This window comes from Lagenorhynchus albirostris, chromosome 13 (assembly GCF_949774975.1).
Source record: "Lagenorhynchus albirostris chromosome 13, mLagAlb1.1, whole genome shotgun sequence".
Classification (NCBI taxonomy): domain Eukaryota; kingdom Metazoa; phylum Chordata; class Mammalia; order Artiodactyla; family Delphinidae; genus Lagenorhynchus; species Lagenorhynchus albirostris.
Window position 1 is genome coordinate 84,605,630 of NC_083107.1, and position 10,514 is coordinate 84,616,143.

The following is a 10,514-nucleotide window of genomic DNA, read 5'->3' on the forward strand; positions in this document are numbered from 1 at the left end:
AGGTCATCGTAGTAAGTGACCAAGCATCACCTCAGTGGACTCCCACTCCAAACAAGGCACCTCTGCCCCAGCCAGCAGTCTGTGAGTGAACACGGCCTGTCCAGCGCTGGCAGGCTTCTCATCTGAGCCAACTCCTGGTACACAAACTGCTTGTCTGTCATCTTCAGTATGACAGCCATTGCATTGTGTGTGTGTGTGTGTGTGTGTGTGTGTGAGATCATGCATGTACACACATGTCCGTGTTTGCACAAAATGAAAGCTGCCCAACTCTCTCTCGCAATTACCCCTCCAAAATTCTAATGTTCTGGTTGGTTCCCATCAGCACCGTGTGCATCATCTTCTCTTCTCTTGCTCAATCCTTGTCTCTCCTGACGGAACACCTAAGGGGAAATGGGAGCATTTCCAAAACACCCAAAATGATGTCATGGGGTCACTCCCTTTTGCAGCCACGGACTCTGCAGGGTAGAGATTATGACCTTCATTCTAATCATCACATTTGTTGAGGTTTACTATGTGCATTCACTGTTTCAACCATCTTTGCCTGCCTGCCTGACCTCATTGAACAAGCACTAGGGATGGAGTTCAGAGAAGGTCTGATGGGGCCGAAGTAGCCCCGGTAGCAGGGGGTCAACCAGGCCTGGAGGCCCCTAACTCGTCTGTGACTTCACTTACAGCTACAGAAGGGCACAGACCTGAGACCACCTCCGTCCCACAATTTAGAAGGCCCAGGAGACTTTTTAAATGCATCTTTCTCTGGGAAACAACAAGCTTGTCAGTGACCTCGGAACTCCCAGCCCTGATGAAAACCGCACATGATTCCTTCTTCCAGAAAAGCCTCGTTCTGGCTTGTGGCCCTGCTCTCCTGGCAACCTCGGCAGAAGCCATCTTCTTGGCCTCACTTGTGACATAATAAATCTTGAGACTTAACTAGATTATTGTATCTATGGGCACATATATTGAGCTTGGAAGGAATACTAGAAATTTGAGATTCAACATCTAAAGGGCAAAGTGATACATTTTGGCCTCAGAGCATCTTCTTTCACTCCAGGAACAGCATAGAATCAATGTGGTCCCAGAATTGATTTGGGACTAGGTGTGGAAACAGACACTGGGTCCTGTGCTCCCTCACACACACACACACACACACACACACACACACACACACACACAAGGCCAAGCCTTTCTGGAACAAACAAAGAAGCCAGGATATCATAACCTCCGAGGTAACCTCTAGGGCCTCAGCCTCTTTGCAGAACTTTCGCAAATGTGATCTCATTTGAACCTCATGGTGACTCAGTGAGGGGGCTAGAGAAGCAGTGAAACCACATTTGTCAGGTAGAGAAATCTGCTCAGAGAGTGAACGAGTTGCTCTGGATTTGCGGCAAAACTAGAACCATGCCTTGACCTCTGGCTTCCGGTCCCACATTCTTTTATACTAAAACGCTCAGAAATCATCGTAATTCACGAACAGCAGTCACAGTGGTAGTAACAATAGAGGAATAACACCAGGAGAAGCAGTTGTACTGGAAGACATATTAATAGTAGAAGCAGCAGCAAAGGTAGAAATTATTGAAGTATTAGAGATAACAGCAGCCTAGGTGTTAACAGTAGCGACAAGAGCTTAAGCAGTAGCAGCAGAATGAGGGCAACGGTAATGAGCATAGTGTGAGTCACATGAACGGTAGGATTTGTACGGAAGTATTTACATAAACAACGTCCACAGAAGTAGAGAAACCATTAGAAAAGTGTGTTACCCGTCACACCTTCATTACTAAAACTACCCGTTATACGTGCTAACAGAGTGTAATTATAAGAATAATGGCAGCAAGAGTGAAAACTACAGTTTATTGGCATCTACTGAGGGTCTGGCTCTCCACAGGCATCATTCCTAAACCCTGTCATGATTCTACAGTGTATGAATCATTATCCCACTTTCCAAAGACAGCTCAGGTCAATAAAGGAAATCAACCAAGGCCAAACGTTTAATAGGTAATAGGGTCAGGATTTGAATTCAAGTCAGAACAGACCTAAGGCTTATGCTCCAAATGCCTTGGAACCCACGTTTATAAATCAGAAACTGAAGATAGGACGTGGACAAATAGAAATACACTAGTGGCAGAATTTTAAGTCACTTGTATCCTGATGGAAAAGATAAAAGTAGACAAAACACATCCCAAAGAGGAGTCTTAAATAAAATGTTAATAAGGTGAAGAGAATCAATTCATGTCTAACATATGCCATGGGAACAGAAGATAGGTAGACAGTTTCAAGTGTCCGTGTAACAGCCCTTTAAAATGAATTGAAAACAGAATATAGATATGTACATATATATATATATATGTGTGTGTGTGTGTGTGTGTGTGTGTGTGTATAACGGACTCACGTTGCTGTATACCTGAAACTTACACAATATTGTATGTTGACTATACTTCAATTTTTAAAAATGGACCTTTTATGAGGTCACAAGAAAAAACTCATTAAATCCCCAAAGAGTAGAAATGCTATATACAACGATGGAAAAAAGCCCAGAGATTAAAAAACAAAGTTAGAAAATAAAACTAATCCTAAAAGCCTTTCATGAGGAAATCTAAGAAATTCCATTTAACAGTACTTTGGTCAAAGAGTAAATCCAAAGCTCAAAACTGAGTGTGAAGTTTCTGGACATAGGACAGTGAGAACGTGAAATGCCAGGATCACAGAACAGGACTGTAAGTTTCTCAGAGGGGATTTCTCTGCCATTATCATGCATGTTAATCAGAAAGTAAAACTGGAAATGTGTTATTTAATTATTTAATGCAAGAAATTAGAAAAACATAAGAAAGGTAAAATTAAGGAAAGCAGAACAAAAGAACTAATAAAGATAAAAGCAGAAGTTATTTACTTAGGAAAAAAAGTAGTAGCATTAATAAATAAAATGGAGAAAAACATTAAAAATGTTTAAAAACCAACTCCTGGTTTAAAGAGCAACAATAACAATAAAATGATGAACCATTAATAATAAGAATTATAGACATAAGGGGAAAGTGAAAAAAGATAAAGCACAGTTTGCAAAACTTTGCACAAATCAATGTAAAGACCTGAGATAGAATATACATGACCCAACTGACTCCAAAAGAAAGAAAACATTCTAAATAGTCCAGTTAATAGAGAACAAACGAAGTCCTAGAGAATTAACTGCCTTCCTATAAAAGAGCACCAGGCCCGGTCATTCTCAAAGGAGATTTCTAACAATCCTTTGAGGAAAAGGTACTAGAATGACATGAAGTGTTTCTGAGCAGGAGGAAGCGGAGGATGGAAGAGGGAGAAGGGGAAGAAAACTTCCCAAACCATTTTGTAAAGCGGCAAAACATGAAAACAAACCAACCAAGAAGAGAAAGGAAAACCGTGGGCCAACTCGACGTAAAAATAATTACATTCAGACTTCCCTGGTGGCGCAGTGGTTGAGAGTCCGCCTGCCGATGCCGGGGACGCGGGTTTGCGCCCCGGTCCGGGAAGATCCCACATGCTGTGGAGCGGCTGGGCCCCGTGAGCCATGGCCGCTGAGCCTGCACGTCCGGAGCCTGTGCTCCGCAACGGGAAAGGCCACAACAGTGAGAGGCCCGCGTACCACAAAATAAATAAATAAATAAATAATAATTACATTCAATTTCTTAATATATATTAGCAAACATAATCCAGAGGCCTAGTCACAGTCTAGCACCATGAAGAGCTCTAGTTCATTCTAGAATGCGAGGGTGATTCAACATGAGGGAACCTACCACACAATCCTCCACTTGAATGGACCAAAGGGAAAAAGACCATCTATCACCTTTTCCATACGTTTGGAAGAGCTCTTTGATAAAATTAAAATTCCATTCTTGATTTAAAACTCTTAATGAAATAGGATTGGGCAATAGTGTGGAGTTTTTTCTACTTACACACTTTTAAAAATTTTTCTTGGACTAGATGAAAGTGATCTTCCAGGACAAAATCCCACCTGCTCTGCTGGGCGACGCAGGTGCTGGTGCGGCATGGTGCTCAGATTTGAAGCGTTTTACAAATATATAACAAACCTCACTTTGTCTCATAAATGCAAGAGTAGCGAAAGTTTCCAAAGTAGCGACACAAAAATAGTTATAATTATGATGGGAAGGAAAGAAAAGGTAACTTAAAATGAAATTGTGAGAAAATTGGCAAAATTTTGCATGCAGATAGGATAAAACTGTAAATTGGGAATGATTCTTAAAGACAAAGAATGAATAATGCATATGTTAAAGATGCCTATTCAGTGACAATAACCAGGAAAACGTTAATAGCACCGACGTTGCATATGTTCCAGCCCGCTGCGGTTCGGAAGGAAGCTAACAATGTTTCCAGGGTTTAAAAACCACAAATGGGGGCTTCCCTGGTGGCGCAGTGGTTGAGAGTCCGCCTGCCGATGCTAGGGGACACGGGTTCGTGCCCCGGTTTGGGAGGATCCCACATGCCGCGGGGCGGCTGCGCCCGTGGGCCATGGCCGCTGAACCTGCGCGTCCAGAGCCTGTTGCTCCGTAACGGGAGAGGCCACAACGGTGAGAGGCCCGCGTACCGGAAAAAAAAAAAAATGATTTCATGTGATCAGCACTCTTTCAAAGCAGTACAACACTGAGATATAAAGTAGGGAAAATACCCACTTTGTCAGCTAGAAATAAGTCCACAATACTCGTTGAGATTTTCAAGGTAAATAAAACTTATTATTTAGAGAAATGAATCCCAGGGAGATTCATCAATACATTTTTTTTAAAGCTTTAAAATGAAATCTCACTCCTTTTTGGTGGAATTACCTCTGGGAAACCAAACATTAATCCCTTTCTGGTCATTTTTTAAACATAAATAAATGGTCTTCAATTTTGTCAAGTCCAGGGGCTCCATAGAAATGACTTGAGGGAGGAAACTATGCTTTGTTCATTTCTAGGGCTCTGTCTCGCTCTGCTTCCTGCCAGGTGCCTTCCTGCCATGTGCCTAGGACCAGGATACAGAGGTTCTCAACAAGTTGAGAATTAAATGACCCGCTAGTAACAGCTATGTCTACAAAGCTCTCTAGTTCTAGAAGTGTTCTCACACCCCCATCTTTATTTGATCGTCACAACAGCCTTATGAGCTGTTTTAGGAAGGGGTAGTCTTGCTTCCAGGGGAAGAAATGGTGGGCAAAGGCGTGAAATGAGGCCCAAGACCATACAAGCAGAAGCAGAACCTGAGGTCTTCCGACTTTCTCCTTCTAATTCCCAGCTGGCAATAAGGCAACACACTGCATCCCAACCCAGAGGCTAAACGGAGCCGCTCAGAGTGAATGAGAAAGATCTGGAATCACTCTGCTCACTATGCAAAGAAGTCTTTTTACTTATGAAACAAAGAGTTTGCTTTGCAGCCCAAACATCTCACCCTTAAGACTGGTGAGCAAATGTTTCTGGTCCCATATTCTGAGTAGAATCTGGCAGTAGAAGGAAGACTATTAGGTTCCTTCATTAAAGTTTTAAATGGATCTCCTTTTCATCCATGCATGGATCTGTAATCAGGCTAGACCCTAAGATACAATACTAACCACTGCAATGACTAAACCCAGTTAACTTTATACATGTTTATTTCAATGAATGGAACCCTTAGAGGATTCGTACTCTTGTCCATATTTTACAGATGAAGAGCTGATGTGAACCTGCGGTTCAGAGATGGAGCAGAGTGGGTCCAAGGTCCCACAGGCGTTAAGGGGCAGAGAAGATGGGAGGGCAATGCCTACCTCAAAGCCTTTCAAAGGATTAAAAGTGGCTGAAAACACTTTCGAAGGGAGAAGGCAAAACCCATTTAATTTTTTCTTATTCTCGCTTCCTGGGGGTCTAGAGGGCACAGTAGTAAAACCTTTCCCAGGTGAGGCCACCGAGGATGAGTGAGGTTGAGTGACGTGCCTGAGGTGACTGGCAGAGCAGGGACCAGAGTCCCCCCTGAGCGGGTGTGTCTTTGGGGTTCCCTCTCATTCTATTAAGGAGAAAGGAGCCTATGGGGAGACACCATTGTCTGGGCAAGAACCAATCTCCTGGCCTGAAGAACAGAAAGCAGTTACTGAAGGACGTCTAAGGTGAAGGCTGATTTTTAGATTATCTTGAAAGGGGACCTCTTCAAACAGGTGTGTCCATCTGGGATGTGGACCAGGTGCATGGGGAGGAGGTACCTGTCCATCACCTGTCTCTGGACCCCAGGATGGGATTCCACCTACTCGCAGTGTGGCCCCCGGGGACCAGGGTGAGGCGATGGCCGCAGAGGTCTGGTCTCAGTCAGAGACGTGCACGGCAGGGTCTGCTCCGCTGCCCTAAATATCACATGGTCCTTTCTGAACCTCAGCACTTGCTTTTTCTTTCTTTGCTGCCCTTCTTGTTTTGGTTAATTTAAGGGAGAAAGAAAAAAAAAAGTATTCTGAAAGAAGTTGAAAGGAAGCTAGGTGCGTACAGGGTGGAAGGGCAGGAGGCAGACACAGAATTCGCCACTTACATGGCAAACAAAAACGACAAAATAAAAAATAACAAAAGACCTCAAAGCACAGGCCCGCCAGAAACTGGAAACACGAAGTGCTGCAGTGCCACCTGCTGGCTATCTCTTGGCACTGCATGCTGGCCGGCTTCTCAGAAATGCAGTGATGCTTGACTCAAACCCCAATTCCAGAGATTGTGAGCTGCAAGCTCTCGCCCACTTTTTCCTCTTGCAAACTTCTTCCGGCCTCCGTGGGCCCTCCTCTTCACATGAACCTTGGGTTTCCCTCCATGCCAGTCCGGACCCTGCGCCAGGTTATTTCCGCGAGTGTGCACACACATGCACATATTTCGCCCACCGCAAACACTTTGTGAGGTTCCTTAACGGCCCAGAAATGACCACACCAAGGAATTCACCCTCCACCACCTCCGGGTTCTCTCACCGTTCTTCCTGCTTCCATGTGTCCAACAAGAACCAGAAACTCCTCTCCAGGGCTGATCTCAGCTAGAAACCTTAAATATGTTCACGAAAGAAAACCTTCCTGAAAAGCGTAACAATGCTCCGCAGAGAAGGATTCTCCTGAAAACATTTGATCCATCTTATTACGCCTCGAAGCCCGAAAGGACCTCGCTGCCCAAGTGCAGGGCAGCTCCCTAGAACTGGACGCCACTGTGAGCGCAGGTCTCGGGGCTGAGGCTATGATTTGAGAATAGATTTGGGAACTAGAGACATAAAACTTTCTTTTGAAAAATCCCCACTCATGGCTGTTTCTGAATCTTTCAAAAGCTGTGCAGGAGCAAAAATCTTTGCAATATTCATTCATATACTTGTTGCTTCTTCAAAACGATTGCATCTTTGCCTAAGCCAACTTTAATTATGAGGGGAAAGTCTTTCTGTTAGGTGAGAGATGTTGTCAGTGGCTTAATTTTAACCTTTCTGGTGGGGGTGTAACCTTATTCCACTGCAGGTTTGGTTTGCAATTTCCTGGTAACTAGTGATGCTGAACACCTTTTCATGTGTTTATTAACTAATCATGTATTTTATATTGTGACATGGCTATAGAAGTCCTGTGTCCATCTTTTAAAATCGGGTTGGTTCCCTTTCATTATTGATTTGAAGGAGTTCTTTATATATCTTGGATATAAGTTCTTTGTCAGATACTATATTGTAAATATTTTCTCCCCGGCTTGTCTTTTCATTTTCTTCATAGCCTCCCCTTTCGAGCTTTAGTTGTGATAAAACCATTCTATCAATCTTGTTCTCCCACGGTTAAAATTTTTGTATCCTCTCAAAAAAATATTTGCTTACCCCAAGGCCACAAAGATATGCTCCTCTGTTTTCTTTCAGTAGCTTTTATGCTAAATCTATGATCAACCTCAAGTCATTTTTGTGTCGGTTGTGGGGTAGGTACTGAGGCTCAGGCCTTCCACGTGGAGTTGTTAGGAAAACTCACGACCGAATTGCCTGGGCACTCTTGTTAAAAGTCAGTGTACCACATTTACGTGCATCTCTTTGGAGGCTCTCTATTCTACTCTTTTGATCTATTTGTCCAAAGATGAATAAGCCTATTCTGTAAAGAGCAAGCCAGGGAGTATTTTAGGTTTTGCAGGCCATGTGGTCTCTGTTGAAAAGACTCACCTCTCCGCTTGGGGTGTGAAATAGTCAGAGTGTGCGGTGTGGTTGTCTTCCAGGGGAACTTCTGTAATACTGAAAGGCAAATTTCACATCGTGTCACAAAATATTCTTCTTCTTCTGATTTTGTCAAACTTTTAAAAATGTAAAAGCCATTCTTACCACTGTACAACAGCAAACAGCAGGCTGTTTTTGGCTCACAGCTGTGGTTTGTCAACGCATTTTTTGTCTATCCTTATCCCCAAACCACAGGGTCTTGATTACTGTAGTTTTATAAGAAATTTTAAAATCGTGATGTGAGTCGTCCAAGTTTTTTTTTTTTTTCAAGATTGTTTTGTCTATTCTAGGTTCTCTGCATTCCCGTATAAATTTTAGAACGAACTTTCAATTTCTATATGAAACATCTGATAAGACCTTGAGAGTAGGTTGAATCTACAGAGCAATTTGGGGAGAATTGACATCATGACACTACTGAGTCCTGCAATTCGTGAACACCACATCACGTATCTCCCTTTCATTCAAGTCTTCTTCAAGTTCTCTTACCCATGGGTTGAGATTTTAAGAGTAAACATCTTATACGTATTTTGTTAAATATATTTCTAAGCATTTTGTATTTTTGCTGCTGTTAAAAATGGATTTTTAAATTAATTTTTCAAATGTTTGCTGCTCGCCTAGTGAAATACAATACATTTTATATATTGACCTTGTATCCTGCAACATAACTATATTTATTTGATGCTTCTAGTAGTTTTGTGTAGATTCCTTAGGGTTTTCTATGTAAGTAATCGTACCAGCTACAAAGACAGTTCTACTTCTTATCCAAATCTTTATGCCTTCTAGTTCTTTCCTGCCTGTTGCATGAACCAGGAACTCTAGTACAATGTGGAATAGAAATGAAAGGAGTAGATAGCCTTGCCTTGTTCCCAATGTTACGGAAGAAGCATTCACTATTTCACTGTAAATTGTAGGTGAAGCCTCTCAACAGACCACGGTAGTTCCTGCCTATTCCTAGTTTGCTGAGAGCTCTCACACAAATGGAAGCTGACTTTTGTCGAATGCTTTTGCAATATTCACTGAGATGATTGTATGATTTTTATTTTTATTCTGTTATTATGGTGAATTATACTTTTGGTATATTTTTGGTTTTCAGTTACTAAATTTAATGAGAATTTTCGCATCTGTGTTTCTGCAGTTTCCTTACATTCTAATCTTTGTCAGGCTTTGGTATCAGGGTTATAAATAAGTTGGGTAGTATTCGCTCTTCATCTAGTTTCTGAATGAGTTTGTATGTAAGATTTTTTAACATTTCTTCTTTAAATATTCGATAAAGTTTACCAGTCAAACCCTCTCAGCCTGGAGGTTTTTGTTTTGTTTGTTTTGGGAAGGTCTTTGCTTATAAATTTGGTTTCTTTAGTAGATGTAGAGATGTGTGGATTTTCTATTTGTTCTTTGTCGCTTGTGGTTAGTTGTGTTTTTTTTCAAAGACTTCTCTATTTCATCCAAGTTGTCAAATGTAGTGGCACGAATGTGTTCATAATCTTGCCTTCTTTTTAGTGTCTATGATTTTTGCTGTGATAGGTTGGGGTTAGCCAAAAAGTTTGATTGGGTTTTTCCACAACGTCTTACAGAAAAACTGGAATGAACTTTTTGGCCAAGCCAATAGTTTCTTCAATTCCTGATACTGGTAAAGTCACATCACTTTAGCATTTCAAATCTGAAAAGATCATTCCACCTTGTAGGGTTAAAGTGGAATGGGACCAGAGCTTTTGACTCACCTTTAGTGTGTGCACATCACATGGTACCTCCTTAAATCTCTTCCTTGAGCCACACCTGTTCAGGGAGGGACAGTAATTCTGTCTTTGACTTCTAAGAATTATTATAGTTCTTATGTTATAGTAGTAGTAATAGTAGTATAGGTCACATGTTGCTTCCACATTAAACCGTAAATTCTTTACTAACTATATTTTCATAGCCTAGCATGTCTATAAAGCCTTAATCATAAAAAAAGAAAGGGAGGGAGGAAGGAAGGAAAGAAGGAAGGAAGGAAGGAGGGAAAGGAGGAAGGGAGGGAGGGAGGAGAAAGGTAACATTTGTGTGAGGATAATCTTAATAGTTCATATTGGCCTATCTTTAGAGACAAATTTTAAGAGCCTTTCCAGGGTAAACACAATGCTAAAAAATATAGTAGCGAAAAGATGCTCCACATTGTACATCACAGGAAAATGAAAATTAAAACAACAATGAGGTACAGCTACACGCCTATTGTAACAGCTAAAATCTGGGACACTGACAACAGCAAACACTGATGAGTTTGTGGAGCAACAGGAACTCTCATTCATTGCTGGTGGGACTGCAAAATGGTGCAGACACTTTGCAAGATAGTTTGGTGGTTTCTTACCAGAAAA